Source organism: Mus musculus, chromosome 8, assembly GCF_000001635.26.
Source record: "Mus musculus strain C57BL/6J chromosome 8, GRCm38.p6 C57BL/6J".
NCBI lineage: Eukaryota > Metazoa > Chordata > Mammalia > Rodentia > Muridae > Mus > Mus musculus.
The window spans coordinates 41,614,872-41,634,284 of NC_000074.6; positions in this window are offsets into that span (position 1 = coordinate 41,614,872).

Sequence of the window (19,413 nt, forward strand, 5' to 3'; positions counted from 1 at the left end):
AAACACATCTGAGGCTTTCATCTGGGTAGCAGGCTCAGGAGGAAGCCCTTACTGATTTCTTTCCTCACTGAGGTAGCTAGCCCACAGAACTTTCTCATTGTCAGCTACACCTTGGATTTAAAACTTCATTTCTGCACAGTACACCAAACTACATACGTTTAAGGATATGCTCAATTTAAAAAATGACCTTCACGTTTCAAGGGAGTGCCTGCTCACATCTATGTCTATTGATACCAGAGGTGGTGGTTAACATCTTTTTTTTAAATTAGGTATTTTCCTCGTTTACATTTTCAATGCTGTCCCAAAGGTCCCCCATACCCACCCCCCCAATCCCCTACCCACCCACTCCCCCTTTTTGGCCCTGGCATCCCCCTGTACTGGGGCATATAAAGTTTGCAAGTCCAATGGGCCTCTCTTTGCAGTGATGGCCGACTAGGCCAGCTTTTGATACATATGCAGCTAGAGTCAAGAGCTCCTGGGTACTGGTTAGTTCATATTGTTGTTTCACTTATAGGGTTGCATTTCCCGTTAGCTCCTTGGGTAATTTCTCTAGCTCCTCCATTGGGGGCCGTGCGACCCATCCAATAGCTGACTGTGATCATCCACTTCTGTGTTTGCTAGGCCCCGGCATAGTCTCACAAGAGACAGCTATATCAGGGTCCTTTCAGCAAAATCTTGCTAGTGTATGCAATGGTGTCAGCATATGTCCAGTGTCCCTACGTACTTACATCACATCACCACAAGCCTACCCAATGTGGCATAGGTATGGCTTGTAGCAGATAGGTGGGGAAACGCTGGTGTAGCTTATGAGTATTTGAGAATATAGTTGACACAGTTTTGGGCTCTGATATCCTCAGTTATTATTGCTCTAAGAAGATCCCGTCTGTGAAACTGCTACACAGCAGGCCACGGAGGAGCACAGTAACAACTCATGGTTATTGGAAAAAACAAAAACTCAAATAAAAAATACAGGGAGGGAAGAAGGCAAGTATTTCCCACACATTCCTTCTCCCATGAGGAAGATATGAGGGCTATGGTGCTTTGCTGAGCAGTAGCGTGAATTGGTAGTATAGTTGGTCTCTCAGCTTTTATAAGCCTGTAAGCCTGAAAGCAAACTTAGAGACATTTAACCAGACTGTGTTAGCACCAAATAATTTGGATGTGGGAGTTAGCCATCTATGAAAGTTTCCTTGAAACCCTGGGTCTGTAGGATGTTATTGTGGGGGGGTGGGGGGTGGGAGAGGGTAAATGATGTGAGCCATGTGTTCTGTGAGACATCCCCTCACTCCAGTGACAAAGTGCTAAGGAGTGGTCTCAGACAGAGCATTTGGGGACACGGTAGGGATGCTTTGCTTATTGCCTTACACCCGTTCGTTCTACAGTACATACCTTTTTCTTGCTGCAAAGTTTAACTTTTTAATAACACAACAGGAGAATGTATGTTTGGTGGAAGAAATGATCAACTTTCATCAAGACCTCTGTTTGTAATAAAAAATAAAATCTTTGCAGGTCTGAGCTTATAGGCCTCCAAGGAAGAACCACTTAAAAGAGAATGGGACAAAGTGCTAAATAATCTACTGTCCAGCATAATCTGTCACTCTCAAGGGAGGGGACAGTGTTTGATGTGAGTTTCCTATCTTCAATTTCAATAACCCACTGTTAGGATGAAGCTGCAGAACTCACTGACTGCCTTAGTATGCTCTGTGCATCCAGCCTTGCTCTCCCCTGGCCCTCTGTGCTCTTAGGCTGCCCTCCCCAGGAACTGTAAAGTGCACAGACATCAAAGCCCTGTTAATAGCATTGGGGATGGCAAGCAAGGTACAAATGAAATTGTACTGTTGCCTGCTAGTTTTTGTTCAATTGGAATATTTTATATACTTATGGCATATCAGATGCATTATTAGAGCTGTCTGTGGGGGCAGGGAGAGGAAAGGATTCAGTGAGATTTTTAGTTTAACCTTCTAGTTGATTTCTAGATGATCTATGTTGTAACTTCTCTCCTGCACGTCCTCTCTCCATGAAGCCTGGTTATCTACCCTTGAATATAGCCAGGCTAGAAACAGTATTGCTGGGGATATAACTTGCAAGGCTTCAATGTTTTCAACTGTTCAGTTGGGGCAATCCTTGATGTATGCTCATTATTTTCCTTAAAGAGTTTTGGAGGAAAATACTTGCTACTTAACAACTCAGCCATATGAAGACGGAGAAGTTCCTCTAGGTAAAGTTGGTCTCACTTTGGAACTGGTGAGGCTGGACTTGGTAACTCAGCTGGATATTGTATATTGCTGGATATACAACAGCTTCCTGAGACTTGCTGTTTAAGGCCAGTGCTCTCCACAGGACTTGCACAAAACAAGGCATTTTCTTTTTTTTTTCCATTTTTATTAGGTATTTAACTCATTTACATTTCCAATGCTATACCAAAAGTCCCCCATATCCACCCACCCCCACTCCCCTGCCCACCCACTCCCCCTTTTTGGCCCTGGTGTTCCCCTGTACTGGGGCATATAAAGTTTGCAAGTCCAATGGGCCTCTCTTTCCAGTGATGGCCGACTAGGCCATCTTTTGATATATATGCAGCTAGAGTCAAGAGCTCCGGGGTACTGGTTAGTTCATAATGTTGTTCCACCTATAGGGTTGCAGATCCCTTTAGCTCCTTGGCTACTTTCTCTAGCTCCTCCATTGGGAGCCCTATGATCCATCCATTAGCTGACTGTGAGCATCCACTTCTGTGTTTGCTAGGCCCCGGCATAGTCTCACAAGAGACAGCTACATCTGGGTCCTTTCAATAAAATCTTGCTAGTGTATGCAATGGTGTCAGCGTTTGGATGCTGATTATGGGGTGGATCCCTGGATATGGCAGTCTCTACATGGTCCATCCTTTCATCTCAGCTCCAAACTTTGTCTCTGTAACTCCTTCCATGGGTGTTTTGTTCCCAAATCTAAGGAGGGGCATAGTGTCCACACTTCACTCTTCATTCTTCTTGAGTTTCATGTGTTTAGCAAATTATATCTTATATCTTGGGTATCCTAGGTTTGGGGCTAATATCCACTTATCAGTGAATACATATTGTGTGAGTTTCTTTGTGAATGTGTTACCTCACTCAGGATGATGCCCTCCATGTCCATCCATTTGGCTAGGAATTTCATAAATTCATTCTTTTTAATAGCTGAGTAGTACTCCATTGTGTAGATGTACCACATTTTCTGTATCCATTCCTCTGTTGAGGGGCATCTAGGTTCTTTCCAGCTTCTGGCTATTATAAATAAGGCTGCTATGAACATAGTGGAGCATGTGTCCTTCTTACCAGTTGGGGCATCTTCTGGATATATGCCCAGGAGAGGTATTGCTGGATCCTCCGGTAGTACTATGTCCAATTTTCTGAGGAACCGCCAGACTGATTTCCAGAGTGGTTGTACAAGCCTGCACTCCCACCAACAATGGAGGAGTGTTCCTCTTTCTCCACATCCACGCCAGCATCTGCTGTCACCTGAATTTTTGATCTTAGCCATTCTGACTGGTGTGAGGTGGAATCTCAGGGTTGTTTTGATTTGCATTTCCCTGATGATTAAGGATGTTGAACATTTTTTCAAGTGCTTCTCTGCCATTCGGTATTCCTCAGGTGAGAATTCTTTGTTCAGTTCTGAGCCCCATTTTTTAATGGGGTTATTTGATTTTCTGAAGTCCACCTTCTTGAGTTCTTTATATATGTTGGATATTAGTCCCCTATCTGATTTAGGATAGGTAAAGATCCTTTCCCAATCTGTTGGTGGTCTTTTTGTCTTATTGACGGTGTCTTTTGCCTTGCAGAAACTTTGGAGTTTCATTAGGTCCCATTTGTCAATTCTCGATCTTACAGCACAAGCCATTGCTGTTCTGTTCAGGAATTTTTCCCCTGTGCCCATATCTTCAAGGCTTTTCCCCACTTTCTCCTCTATAAGTTTCAGTGTCTCTGGTTTTATGTGAAGTTCCTTGATCCACTTAGATTTGACCTTAGTACAAGGAGATAAGTATGGATCGATACGCATTCTTCTACACGATAACAACCAGTTGTGCCAGCACCAATTGTTGAAAATGCTGTTTTTCTTCCACTGGATGGTTTTAGTTCCCTTGTCGAAGATCAAGTGACCATAGGTGTGTGGGTTCATTTCTGGGTCTTCAATTCTATTCCATTGGTCTACTTGTCTGTCTCTATACCAGTACCATGCAGTTTTTATCACAATTGCTCTGTAGTAAAGCTTTAGGTCTGGCATGGTGATTCTGCCAGAAGTTCTTTTATCCTTGAGAAGACTTTTTGCTATCCTAGGTTTTTTGTTATTCCAGACAAATTTGCAAATTGCTCCTTCCAATTCGTTGAAGAATTGAGTTGGAATTTTGATGGGGATTGCATTGAATCTGTAGATTGCTTTTGGCAAGATAGCCATTTTTACAATGTTGATCCTGCCAATCCATGAGCATGGGAGATCTTTCCATCTTCTGAGATCTTCCTTAATTTCTTTCTTCAGAGATTTGAAGTTTTTATCATACAGATCTTTCACTTCCTTAGTTAGAGTCACGCCAAGATATTTTATATTATTTGTGACTATTGAGAAGGGTGTTGTTTCCCTAATTTCTTTCTCAGCCTGTTTATTCTTTGTATAGAGAAAGGCCATTGACTTGTTTGAGTTTATTTTATATCCAGCTACTTCACCGAAGCTGTTTATCAGGTTTAGGAGTTCTCTGGTAGAATTTTTAGGGTCACTTATATATACTATCATATCATCTGCAAAAAGTGATATTTTGACTTCCTCTTTTCCAATTTGTATCCCCTTGATCTCCTTTTGTTGTCGAATTGCTCTGGCTAATACTTCAAGTACTATGTTGAAAAGGTAGGGAGAAAGTGGGCAGCCTTGTCTAGTCCCTGATTTTAGTGGGATTGCTTCCAGCTTCTCTCCATTTACTTTGATGTTGGCTACTGGTTTGCTGTAGATTGCTTTTATCATGTTTAGGTATGGGCCTTGAATTCCTGATCTTTCCAAAACTTTTATCATGAATGGGTGTTGGATCTTGTCAAATGCTTTTTCTGCATCTAACGAGATGATCATGTGGTTTTTGTCTTTGAGTTTGTTTATATAATGGATTACATTGAAGGATTTTCGTATATTAAACCATCCCTGCATCCCTGGAATAAAACCTACTTGGTCAGGATGGATGATTGCTTTAATGTGTTCTTGGATTCGGTTAGCGAGAATTTTATTGAGGATTTTTGCATCGATATTCATAAGAGAAATTGGTCTGAAGTTCTCTATCTTTGTTGGATCTTTCTGTGGTTTAGGTATCAGAGTAATAGTGGCTTCATAAAATGAGTTGGGTAGAGTACCTTCTACTTCTATTTTGTGAAATAGTTTGTGCAGAATTGGAATTAGATCTTCTTTGAAGGTCTGATAGAACTCTGCACTAAACCCATCTGGTCCTGGGCTTTTTTTGGTTGGGAGACTATTAATAACTGCTTCTATTTCTTTAGGTGATAAGGGACTGTTTAGATGGTCAACTTGATCCTGATTCAACTTTGGTACCTGGTATCTGTCCAGAAATTTGTCCATTTCGTCCAGGTTTTCCAGTTTTGTTGAGTATAGCCTTTTGTAGAAGGATCTGATGGTGTTTTGGATTTCTTCAGGATCTGTTGTTATGTCTCCCTTTTCATTTCTGATTTTGTTAATTAGGATTTTGTCCCTGTGCCCTTTAGTGAGTCTAGCTAAGGGTTTATCTATCTTGTTGATTTTCTCAAAGAACCAACTCCTCGTTTGGTTAATTCTTTGAATAGTTCTTCTTGTTTCCACTTGGTTGATTTCATCCCTGAGTTTGATTATTTCCTGCCGTCTACTCCTCTTGGGTGAATTTGCTTCCTTTTTTTCTAGGGCTTTTAGATGTGTTGTCAAGCTGCTAGTATGTGCTGTCTCCCGTTTCTTCTTGGAGGCACTCAGAGCTATGAGTTTCCCTCTTAGAAATGCTTTCATTGTGTCCCATAGGTTTGGGTACGTTGTGGCTTCATTTTCATTAAACTCTAAAAAGTCTTTAATTTCTTTCTTTATTCCTTCCTTGACCAAGGTATCATTGAGAAGAGTGTTATTCAGTTTCCATGTGAATGTTGGCTTTCCATTATTTATTTTGTTATTGAAGATCAGCCTTAGTCCATGGTGGTCTGATAGGATGCATGGAACAATTTCAATATTTTTGTATCTGTTGAGGCCTGTTTTGTGACCAATTATATGGTCAATTTTGGAGAAGGTCCCGTGAGGTGCTGAGAAGAAGGTATATCCTTTTGTTTTAGGATAAAATGTTCTGTAGATATCTGTCAGGTCCATTTGTTTCATAACTTCTGTTAGTTTCACTGTGTCCCTGTTTAGTTTCTGTTTCCACGATCTGTCCTTTGAAGAAAGTGGTGTGTTGAAGTCTCCCACTATTATTGTGTGAGGTGCAATGTATGCTTTGAGCTTTACTAAAGTGTCTCTAATGAATGTGGCTGCCCTTGCATTTGGTGCGTAGATATTCAGAATTGAGAGTTCCTCTTGGAGGATTTTACCTTTGATGAGTATGAAGTGTCTCTCCTTGTCTTTTTTGATAACTTTGGGTTGGAAGTCGATTTTGTCCGATATTAAAATGGCTACTCCAGCTTGTTTCTTCAGTCCATTTGCTTGGAAAATTGTTTTCCAGCCTTTCATTCTGAGGTAGTGTCTGTCTTTTTCCCTGAGATGGGTTTCCTGTAAGCAGCAGAATGTTGGGTCCTGTTTGTGTAGCCAGTCTGTTAGTCTATGTCTTTTTATTGGGGAATTGAGTCCATTGATATTAAGAGATATTAAGGAAAAGTAATTGTTGCTCCCTTTTATTTTTGTTGTTAGAGTTGGCATTCTGTTCTTGTGGCTGTCTTCTTTTTGGTTTGTTGAATGATTACTTTCTTGGTTGTTCTAGGGCGTGATTTCCGTCCTTGTATTGCTTCTTTTCTGTTATTATCCTTTGAAGGGCTGGATTCGTGGAAAGATATTGTGTGAATTTGGTTTTGTCGTGGAATACTTTGGTTTCTCCATCTATGGTAATTGAGAGTTTGGCCGGGTATAGTAGCCTGGGCTGGCATTTGTGTTCTCTTAGTGTCTGTATAACATCTGTCCAGGCTCTTCTGGCTTTCATAGTCTCTGGTGAAAAGTCTGGTGTAATTCTGATAGGCCTTCCTTTATATGTTACTTGACCTTTTTCCCTTACTGCTTTTAATATTCTATCTTTATTTAGTGCATTTGTTGTTCTGATTATTATTTGTCGGGAGGAATTTCTTTTCTGGTCCAGTCTATTTGGAGTTCTGTAGGCTTCTTGTATGATCATGGGCATCTCTTTTTTTATGTTTGGGAAGTTTTCTTCTATTATTTTGTTGAAGATATTAGCTGGCCCTTTAAGTTGAAAATCTTCATTCTCATCAATTCCTATTATCCGTAGGTTTGGTCTTCTCATTGTGTCCTGGATTACCTGGATGTTTTGAGTTAGGATCCTTTTGCATTTTGTATTTTCTTTGACTGTTGTGTCGATGTTCTCTATGGAATCTTCTGCACCTGAGATTCTCTCTTCCATTTCTTGTATTCTGTTGCTGATGCTCGCATCTATGGTTCCAGATCTCTTTCCTAGGGTTTCTATCTCCAGCGTTGCCTCGCTTTGGGTTTTCTTTATTGTGTCTACTTCCCCTTTTAGTTCTAGTATGGTTTTGTTCATTTCCATCACCTGTTTGGATGTGTTTTCCTGTTTTTCTTTAATGATTTCTACCTGTTTGGCTGTGTTTTCCTGCTTTTCTTTAAGGGCCTGTAACTCTTTAGCAGTGCTCTCCTGTAATTCTTTAAGTGACTTATGAAAGTCCTTCTTGATGTCCTCTATCATCATCATGAGAAATGTTTTTAAATCTGGATCTAGATTTTCGGTTGTGTTGGGGTGCCCAGGACTAGGTGGGGTGGGAGTGCTGCGTTCTGATGATGGTGAGTGGTCTTAATTTCTGTTAGTAGGATTCTTACGTTTGCCTTTTGCCATCTGGTAATCTCTGAAGCTAGCTGTTTTAGTTGTCACTGTTAAGAGCTTGTTCTTCAGGTGACTCTGTTAGCCTCTATAAGCAGACCTGGAGGGTAGCACTCTCCTTAGTTTCAGTGGGCAGAGTATTCTCTGCAGGCAAGCTCTCTTCTTGCAAGGCTGGTACCCAGATATCTGGTGTTCGAACCAGACTCCTGGCAGAAGTTGTGTTCCACTCACTAGAGGTCTTAGGATCACGTGTGGAATCCTGTGTGGGCCCTTGCGGGTGTCAGGCAACTCAGCTGGCAAGGTAGCCCGGGGCTCGAGTGGAGTGGAAGGGGTTTGTGCCCCAGATCAAGCCCGGGTAGCCTGCTTCCCTATGTACCGCAGTCTCAGGTTCCACGCGATTGGATTGGGGCAGGCGCTGTGTTCCACTCACCAGAGGTCTTAGGATCCCGTGGGGAGTCCCGTGTGGGCCCTTGCGGGTGTTGGGCAAGACTCTGCTGGCAAGGTAGCCCGGGGGTCGAGTCTAGAGTCGAGTGGAAGGGCGGCATTTTCTAATCTATGAGTCATCTCACAGGGGAGGGTGAAGCTCTCTTGTTAATAACCATTCCTGTAGTCTTTTACACTGCTTGGCCACTGGTGACTTAGGTATCAGTAGGTAATAACAGCTTAATTTCAGAATGATGTAGCCCTTATATGTAAGTAGAAGACATTTCTGTATATTTTATTATTTAATACAGCAATTTGATAAAACATTAAAGTTTCATTGAAAAATTAACAACACAATGAAAGGAAGTGCTCCAACCATAGAAGAGTTGCAAAAATGAAGCCGACATCCTCTAAGGCCTACATTTATTTTCTGATGAAGTGAAACAGTGATCTCACCCCAGGACAAGCGATTCCTGAGAGAAGCTCTTGAAGTTTTTGCTTTGGAACCATGGAATTTATAGCCTTTAGGATCCACAGCAATTAGTATGTGAGTGCTGGGGAAAGAAAGGCGGAGCTTTGCTGATGGGTTCCCGTTCCTTCCCAGTCCAGCTCATTGCCTTAGCACTGAGAAAATTTGTGGCAGAAACAGTAAGAGCAGGAGAGTGTTTGCTCATCCTTAAATATCTCCTCCTACATATTTAACTACTGTGAATTTAACACGCATTCACAAAGTCTCCAGTACACCTCCCACCTGCAGAAGCTTCATTTTCTTCTCTGTGAGGATGGATTGCTAGACTTAGTGTGACTTGCTTCCAATGAATCTGGTATGTGAAAGGGAAAGCTGTGTCTGGGATGAAAACATCTGGCAGATGTTACCTTAGCCGTGGATGAAGGTTGGTACCATAATAATGACCCATGTGAATATCATGTAACCTTGACTTGATGCACCGAGAAGGGAATTTACGTCTGTGGTACGTCTCCCATATCCAAGCAAAGCGTGAGGAGCCATCAATAAATCAACCCCAAGTCTCACCCTACAAAATAACAGATGACTACCCACCGGAACTGTCAAAGGCACAAGGAAAGAGTGAGACTGTCAGACTGCCGAGAGAGAAGGCAATGGAATGGAACATGGTATTTTGCATAGAATCTTTGAACTGAAGAAGGAAAGTCCAAAGACATCTTGAGAGTCTGTTGTACTGTGGCTAATTGTTTTGCTTTGGCAAATGTAAAAAGCCTACATAAGATGCTAACATTAGGGGCACATAATTAGAAGGTAGGAAATGACCCTATTGCTAGCCTTACAATTCTTATAGGAATCTAATAAAATTCTAGTAAAACAGAAACTAAAAAATCCAAAACAAAAATCTGTTTATGTACTTTCTAAATTCTTCTATGTTCAGAATACTTGTGAATGCAATCACTTTGCTGCAGAGTAAGTACCATCCTGAAAAACGAATCAGTTGATTCTTCATGACCTAGCAAATGGATTTTGAGGTCACTTCAAAACTATGTGTGCTTAGTATCACTAACTGTGAGGGTGAGGAAACATTCGTTCCGCAAAGAGATGCCACGTCATGTGGTTGTGGCTATTACACAAGGGAAAGAAAGAAACAATAGTATTCAAGGGAACATGGAGCTATTGGAACCCTTGTGCACCACTTGCTGAATGTAAGGTTGTGTGGGCTGCTATGAAAAACAGTTTACATTCTCCTTACTACATTAGAAATAGAATTCCTACATTTTTTAGCAACTCTATCTGGGTTTATAGCCAAAGAATGAAAAGACTCCAAGAGAGATGTGTATACTGCATCTGGTGCAGCACTGTTAGTAATTGATTTGCCATAGAAATGAGTGAAGGGTCTATATGTGGGTGAAAAGATAAACAGAACGATATATACAAGCAGTGGCGTGTTACTCTGAATCTTCTTTTTTTTTTTTTAACATGGATGAACTTCAGCAACATTATGCTAATTGAAGTAAGTCAGCCATAGAATGGCAATTACTCTATGATCCTACCTTTATAAGATCCCTGCATTAGTCATCCCGTACAGATAGGAAGGAGAATGGTGGCTTCCAGGGGCTTGGGGACAAGAGCATGAGGGCTTTAAAGGTAAAAAGCTTCAGAATAGGATGATGGGAAAAAATCTGGTGATGGTGTATGAGAAATAGGAAATTTTTTGATGCTATTGAATTTTGTCTTTACAATGATCAAAACAGGATATGTATGTATGTATGTATGTATGTATGTATGTATGTATGTATGTATATATATATATATTTTTTTTTACTACAGTAAAAACCAGCTCAGACACTTTTTTCATAGGCCAAACATATCTATTTTCTTTATAACTGTGTCCTGGTTAGGTTTTTGTCAGCTTGACCCGAGCTAGAGTTATTTGGAAAGAGGAGCCTCAACTGAGAAAATACGTCTACCAAATTTCTCCACAGGTAAATCTACAGAGAATTTTCTTGATTAATGATTGACATGGGAGGGCTCAACTCACTGATAGTGGTGCCAACTGTCACATGTTGTATGTGAAAGCAGGCTGAGAGAGCCATGGGAGGCAAGCCAGTCAGCAAGGTCCCTGCATAGTCCCCAGTTCAGTTCCTGCTTCCAGATTCCTGATTAAATTATTGACCCTCCTTCCTTCCTCAATGATAGATATGTCATGGAACTATAAGCCAAATAAACCCTTCCCCACTCCCAGTTGCTTTTGTTCAAGGTCTTATCATAGCAATAGGAAACAAACTGGAGCAAACACAGGGTATGTTATGAACTTAACCAAATAGAAGCTACTAAGGTCACTGCTTTGTAAAATTTTCTTGTGGTTTAGCATACACTCTCAAGCAATGTATTGCTATTGGCTTCTGCTTAACACATGCTTTCCTGATTAGATATTGTTCTGTAGAAGAAAACACTGGAGATGGGGTCAGGCCCTGGGATGCTAGCTGATTTCTAGTGGTTTTCACTGGTGAAATGCAGCTTGTGACATCTCAAGTATGCAAAAGTGATGTAACAGACCAGTTGGAAATAAAGATACTCAAATGAGATACTTGGTGTCTCTTAATCTGACTATTAGACTACTGAAATAATGGACGCCAAAGAGATGGGGATTTCCCTAGGAATCACATGCTGGGAGAGGGAAAACTAAGCAGTCAGAGGGGGAACAGTTCATACAGTTCTAAGAACTGTACTGTCACTTTATGGTATTAGGTAGAAGCTCAGGCTATGATGGGTCATTGTGGGTGGGACAATACCTTCATAGAACTACTTAGAAGTACATATCCTTGGCTCTCTATATGAACTTTGATCTTACTGCAGAATCTGAAAGATAGACTTGGGAGTTTCACTGGATCACTTTGTCCCTCTTCCTAACATGACTACATCGAACAACCTCCCACTCTCACCTCTAGTTTGTCTCTTTTTAATAGGTCTACTGGGGACATATGGTCACACTTGACTTGGGACACACTTTGTGAACCTCCCTCCCCCAAGTTTGACAAGAGAATGGTGGTGGGGAAGGGACACATTTTGTTGGTATCTGACAGTGTAGCCTGAAGCCTGGGTCATGGTCACTATTCAGATTCTGTGGGTCATGTCTTAGCAGTGTGGGTTGAAGCAGTAGTGGGTGACAGGACTCTACTGTTGCTGTCCTCTGATCAGTATGTGGGCTGCAATACAGTTCCAGAACTTGGTGAGGATTAAGGTAGAGGATTGGAATCAAACTGCCGTCTGATAACCCTAAGGAATTTTAGATTTGGACTAGGTATTGCTGTGGCAGAGCAATGCTGGCCAAACCTGGCTATATATATGATAAGGATATGACACAAATTTTATAAGGATAAGGAACTATGTCTTATCCCCATTTCTTGTGCTCTAAACCTACATTTTTATTCCCCTGATCATTAAGGGCTGAGCAATGTTCCTTTGGAGAAGGACGTTCGTTGACTTGCTGGCCACTCAGCAATTTCATCTCACAGTCTTTCTATTTTGTCTCTGAAATGAAGGGGAGAGAGTGATAATTGTTCATGGTGACCTTTGGTAAATATCATTGATGTTTGAGAATGTTACCTTAATATACCATTCACAGAGTCTTGACACATAGTTGGTGCTCAATAAATGACCTTATGCAGCGTGCCACAGCAGCATGGGAAAAGTCAATAGGAATTTAGATGACCTAATACAGGGTCAGCTAGATAGTAAATATGTTTGGTTCTGAGGTCGTATGGTCTCTGTCACAGCTATTCCACTCTGCTGATGAGGTACAAAAGCAGCCATAGGCAAGGGCTAAATGAATGGACAGAGCTGTTTCAATTATCTTTATAAAAAAAGAAATGGGCCCAGCTTAGCCTTTAGGCTGTGGTTTTCAGTTTCTAATAACCTTGCTTTTAGCTGCCTCCTTTTGTTTAATCTTTGAGTATGTGGGTATCTAGAAGAAGAGCTTTTAGATTAAGGGAAAATTTAAGCAGAAATATATTAGTACTTTATTCCCAGATACACAGTTAGAATAAATGGGAATGATAACATTACCCAAACACAGTTTAATGACAGACATAGAGGGTACAAAAACATGTGTCACAGCTTCAATAACAAAAATGAAAAGAAATTATTTTGTATTTGGGAAAATAATATTAATACTGACTAATTGATTTTTAAATTTTTTTTACCTTCTATTAATTTTGTTTAAATTCCTGAACACTTAGGACCCTCATTATGTACATGAGGAGATTTTCTTTGGATCTTCTGCTATGAGATGAACCCAGATGATTATAGTCTATGCTTAATCATTGCTTGAATCTTCTTGATGCTCATAAGGGGAGACTGGGGTGGTGGTTTTCAACCAGTTGGCAAAAACCCAGCTTTTGCATATATAAAGATTCCCTTGCTTTCTATACAAGCATTTACTTGCTTTTAGCTGAGAGAATCAGGGTATTTTAGGATTTCTATTGCTATGAAGAAACATCATGGCCAGAGAAACTCTTTTAAAGGAAAACACTTAGTTGGGGCTGGTTTACAGTTTCAGGGGGTTAGTTTATTATCATCATGTGAGGAAGCATGCGAGCATGCAGGGAGACATGGTGCTGGAGAAGGAGCTGAGAGTTCTACATTTTGATCTGCAGGCAGCAGAAGGAGACTGTGTCACACTGAAGGCATAGGTTGAGCATATGAGATATCAAAGCCTGCTCCCATGGTGACACACTTCATCCAACAAGGCCGCATCTACTCCAACAAGCCCACACTTCCTAATAGTGCCACTCCTTATGGGCCATGCATTCAAACACATGAGTCTATTGGGGGCCACACCTGTTCAAACCACCATACAGTGAGAAGGCAGTAAGCATTGGAATAGACTGAGTAGAACTCTGGACGATGATGGAAATCATGGCGAAAAGTAGAGAAGCGGAATGGGCAGTGGAGAGTGCTCATATATGTGTGTGAGTGAGTGCCTTTGCACATTGATGGGGACTTCACAGGGCTTCTGTATTGAGTACTGTGGGCAGGGCAGCAGGGCAGTCCTCACTGAAGTCACACTGGAGGAGAAAGACTTGAAGGCATCGAGGAAAAAGACAATGAACAAACATTTCCAGAAGGATGGATGGCCCTCCGTACTTCTGGACAAGTGAGTTCTTTGTGGCTGTAGCAGGGAATAAGGGTGGATGGATTGTCCTCAGGGTCTGATTGTATGTGACGACCAAATTCATCCTTAGGACTCTGGCACTTACTCTGAGTGAACCGGAGTGATTAAAAGCAGAGTGGCACAGAAGTCTTAAAAGGTGACTTCTGACTACTGTGTACAGAATAGACTATAGCATCTAATAGTATCAACCATAGTATCTTTTAGAGGTGATTCTCTTCTTTTTCTCTTTCCATCTCTATAAGAAGTAAAGGTGACTGTGGCCACCCTGGAACATTGGAGGTGGTTAGAAAAAAAGCCAGATACCAGTAAGTCTTTGAAATAGGGCCAGCAGAATTTTATGAGGGATTGGGTGTAGATTGTGAAGGAGAATAGAGTAAAGAATGATGCTTAGGCTTTTGGCTTGAGTCATAGGTTACGAGAAATCTCCTATACACAGGCATAAAAAGACAAACTGATGTAAAAATGATAGCTTGCCACGGTAACCCCTGCTTTCATTTTGCACTTTCACATTGACATTTGAGAATGCTAACAGAATTTTTTTTTTCTGGTCTGGAGACAGCAGCTTTTTGTAAAACCTATCTGCAGTGTGTCATTCTCTGGCTTCACTTTTGTGCGGATCCAATCAGTTGGTTTCTATCAGAGGCTCATAACCCGAGATGGCTCAGACTCTCCAGCCTTGTACTGCCTCATTTTGAGATGAAAATAGGTGTTTCAGGTACGTGAATTAGTTCTTGGTATTGCTTCACTTATGGAAAAAGGTGTACCCTGAATATTAATTTTCTGTAAGCAAACCTGAGGAATGATATCAAGACCATGTTCGTATCTTCCTTGGTGTTCCATAACATTCTAGAGATACAAAACTTGGCTGGCACCTCCACACATTTTATTTTATTTTATTATTTCATTTTGTTTTATGTTATGTAATATTTTGTGGTGCTGGATATTGAACCCAGGGCTTCAAGCATGCTAGATAAGCACTTTTACCATTGAATTCCATTCCCAGCCTACATTGCCATTCAAGTCTTCATGGAACCAAGCAATTTTTAATCTGTTCCAAAAGATGAAGTGTTTACATTACCATCAAAAATAAATGCAAACATAAGTAAATATTAAATAAAATCAACTTGTACAGTTTAAATAGATTCTGAGGCATAGGTCTTAAACTCCCTCAACTTCAGATTCATGTTGACCCCCAAACCGCAAGCTCTCACCTCAAAGGTAACAAGATAGTTTATTTATGGTGTGTGATCTGAATATGTTTGACCTTCCCTTAGACTCTTATGTTTGAATGCTCGGCCCGTTGGGAGTGGCACTATTAGGAGGTGTGCTGTTGTTGGAGTAGGTGTGGTCTTGTTGGAGGAAGTGTGTCATTGTGGAGGGCGGGCTTTAAAGTCTCCCATGCTCATGCTCCATCCAGTGTGGAAAAAGTTTCCTCCTGGCTGATTTCAGATCCATATATAGAGCTCTTAGCTCCTTCTCTAGCACAAGTCTGCCTGCATGTTGCCATGCATCCCACCATGATAATAATGAACTGTAAGCTAGCCCCAAGAAAATGCTTGCCTTTATAAGACTTGCCTTAATCATTGTGTCTCTTCACAGCAATAAAACCCCAACTAAGACACATGGCTTGAAAACATAGATACAGACTATCACAAATTTTGTGTTTCAGCACTGAAGCAACTTCATGAACCTCTTATAGCAAGAAAACAACATCACAAATCAGAACACTTTTCACATACATTGGTAGAAACACCAGAGTAGTGTTTATAGCAAGATGGGGGACATTCTTCTCCTCTAGGCCTCAGATGCCATCTGTTGACACTCTTGGCTTTTGGGTTGGCAAGAGCTAGTGGTCTGCTACTTAATAGAATTGCCATTGTTTGTTTGTTTGTTTTCTTCTTGGTCACTGGATGCTAGTTCTGATACAGCGGTGGGCAAGGAATGACGATTTGGGGCACTAGCCCAAGATAAAGAAATTAGTCTGTGGACCTGTAGCAGGCCACCCCTTCCATATCACTATGGTTCTAATCACTCCATCACTTTTCCCAGACACAGCTGCTCTCCTGGCATTTTCTTGGACACCCATCTGTCTCAAAAGCTGACGATCTTTTGTACTTGTTTCCTATCATCCTGGACCTGGGTTAGCGTGACATATGAGAATAAAGATGATTGACTGATTACATGATTATTGAATGACTGTGATATACTCAGAGGTATGCAGGACCACAGGAAGACAGAGATGGATACCAGTCTCAGATCTGAGGGAATGTCCTGATTCTGGACAGTTGGATCAGATCAGTGTGTGGTAAAAAGCAGTAGGAAATTCCTTTTGGGGACGGCTTCCATAATACACCCAGGGATGACTGAATTAAAAATTTGTACTAACCAAAGTAACTTAGTAATTATTTAAATTTTATAATCATACTTGAGAATGGTTTGCGGTAGGTTTACCTTAGTATAAATCAGAACCTTTTGTAACATGTGCTCATTTATGTTCTTGTTTACCTCAGGACCCACTCTGAGTCACTTGCCCCATTCTAGAAGGTGATGTGAAGGGTCCCAAATACCACGCCCCATGTCTCAAATGTTGTTTTAGAACACACTCTAATTATATGCCAACTTCATCATGGCACCTCACAGGGCCCTAAAATATCTGGCCAATGCTTTGGAGCCTGGTGAACACAGAAGTGGGTACATGATTGCAGACAGATTTTTGAGAGTCTTGTGGCAGGAACTGTAGCATTTCCTTGTGTGTGTGTGTGTGTGTGTGTGTGTGTGTGTGTGTGTGTATTTGTGTCTGCATGTCTGTCTCCTTGGAAGCACACAGAGCCAAGGGGCCACATAGCCACATAGTTTTGCTCTTTGCCAACACTTTGAATTCCTGTTAGTTGCCCGCAGGCTAAGCCTATCAGCCTTTCCTTCATTCTGCCAGTTACAAGAATGGTGGGTCAAAAGTTCCATCCCCCATGGCAGCTTAGCTGTCCTTTTTCTTCCATTGTATGAGTAGAGACAGGAGGGGGCTGCCGACAGAACACTGAGAAGCATCTTTGCTTTCATGGTGTCAGTCATAGTTCTGACTTTTTGGAAATGTTGCTGCAGGAGAAACAGCTTCCCTTCTTTCAGATGCAACACGGTCTATGCAATTCAGATAGAAAAACAACTCCTTGTTCAACATCCTTAATCATCAGGTAAATGCAAATCAAAACAACCCTGAGATTCCACCTCACACCAGTCAGAATGGCTAAGATCAAAAATTCAGGTGACAGCAGATGCTGGCAAGGATGTGGAGAATGGGGAACACTCCTCCATTGTTGGTGGGATTGCAAGCTTGTACAACCACTCTGGAAATCAGTCTGGCGGTTCCTCAGAAAATTGGACATAGTACTACCGGAGGATCTCGCAATACCTCTCCTGGGCATATATCCAGAAGATGTTCCAACCAGTAAGAAAGACACTTGCTCCACTATGTTCATAGCAGCCTTATTTATAATAGCCAGAAGCTGGAAAGAACCCAGATACCCCTCAACAAAGGAATGGATACAGAAAATGTGGTACATTTACACAATGGAGTACTATACTCAGCTATCAAAAAGAATGAATTTATGAAATTCCTAGGCAAATGGATGGACCTGGAGGGCATCATCCTGAGTGAGGTAACCCAATCACAAAAGAACTCACACAATATGTACTCACTGATAAGTGGATACTAGCCCAGAAACTTAGAATACCCAGGATATAAGATACAATTTGCTAAACACATGAAACTCAAGAAGAGCAAAGACCAAAGTGTGGACACTTTGCCCCTTCTTAGAATTGGGAACAAAACACCCATGGAAGGAGTTACAGAGACAAAATTTGGAGCTGAGACGAAAGGATGGACCATCTAGAGACTGCCATATCTGGGGATCCATCCCATAATCAGCCTCCAAACGCTGACACCATTGTATACACTAACAAGATTTTGCTGAAAGGACCCAGATATAGCTATCTCTTGTGAGACTATGCTGGGGCCTAGCAAACACAGAAGTGGATGATCACAGTCAGCTATTGGATGGATCACAGGGCCCCCAATGGAGGAGCTAGAGAAAGTACCCAAGGAGCTAAAGGGATCTGCAACCCTATAGGTGGAACAACATTATGAACTAACCAGTACTCCCCGGAGCTCTTGTCTCTAGCTGCATATGTATCAAAAGATGGCCTAGTTGGCCATCACTGGAAAGAGAGGCCCATTGGTCGTGCAAACTTTATCTGCCTTAGTACAGGGGAACGCCAGGGCCAAGAAGTGGGAGTGGGTGTATGTGGGAGTGGGTGGGGGAGCAGGTGTGTGACTTTTGGGATAGCATTGGAAATGTAAATGAAATAAATATCTAATAAAAACAAAACAAAACAAAAACAAAAACAAAAAACCCCCAAAAAACAAAAAAAGAAAATTAAAAAAAAAGAAAGAAAATCAACTCCTTACTACTTTCATTTAGAACCTATATGCATGTGCTATCTTACCTTGGTCAGCTACCTTTCTTTTGGTCTAATGCTATTATATACATTTGGTATCGAGTTACTGTATCTTATGACAAGGTAACACAAACCTACGTATACCTGGAGAGAAGAATTGCCTCTATCAAACTTGCCTATGGCTGCTGATTGACATGGGCTCAACCCTATGGGGTGGTACCATTCATAGGCCAGCGGGCTTGGGCTGTATAAGAAAGGACGTTGAGCAAGTCATGAGGAACAAGGGTAAGCAGTAGTCCTCCATGGTTTCTGCAACAAGCACCTTCTGCCTTGAGTTTCTACTTTGGCTTCCGACCATGATGTATTATAACATGAAGCCAAATAGACCCTTTCCTCTCTAAATTGTTTATGGCCAGTGTTTCATCACACCAACAAAAAACAAACAAAAAACAAACAAACAAACAAACAAACAAACAAACTAGGACAGGGAGATTTTAAGTTTCATTTTCTGATGTGTACTTTCTTTGTCTAACCATTTCTTACAGATATCCTGTTTCTTAGTGAAATGGCACAGTGCTGCCCACGTGGAATAAAAGGTGCAGCTCTGTGGACAGAGAAAAACTCGTTTACCTGGTAAGGACTGAACCCCTGCGATGTGGCAGCAGTGAAAATCTTAACTGGGTCTTAACGACCAAGTATGCTTTGCTGAGTATCTATCTAAGAGGTGAGCAAAATTTGCTCTGTCATTGGCTTTGCCTACTTGTCAGTGTTTTATGCTTCCCCTGGGGTTTGCTTCTCCATATTTCAGCCTATTTTCTATATTCGTGGATTCCCCTTGTTTTACTTTACCTTATGTATATGGGTGTT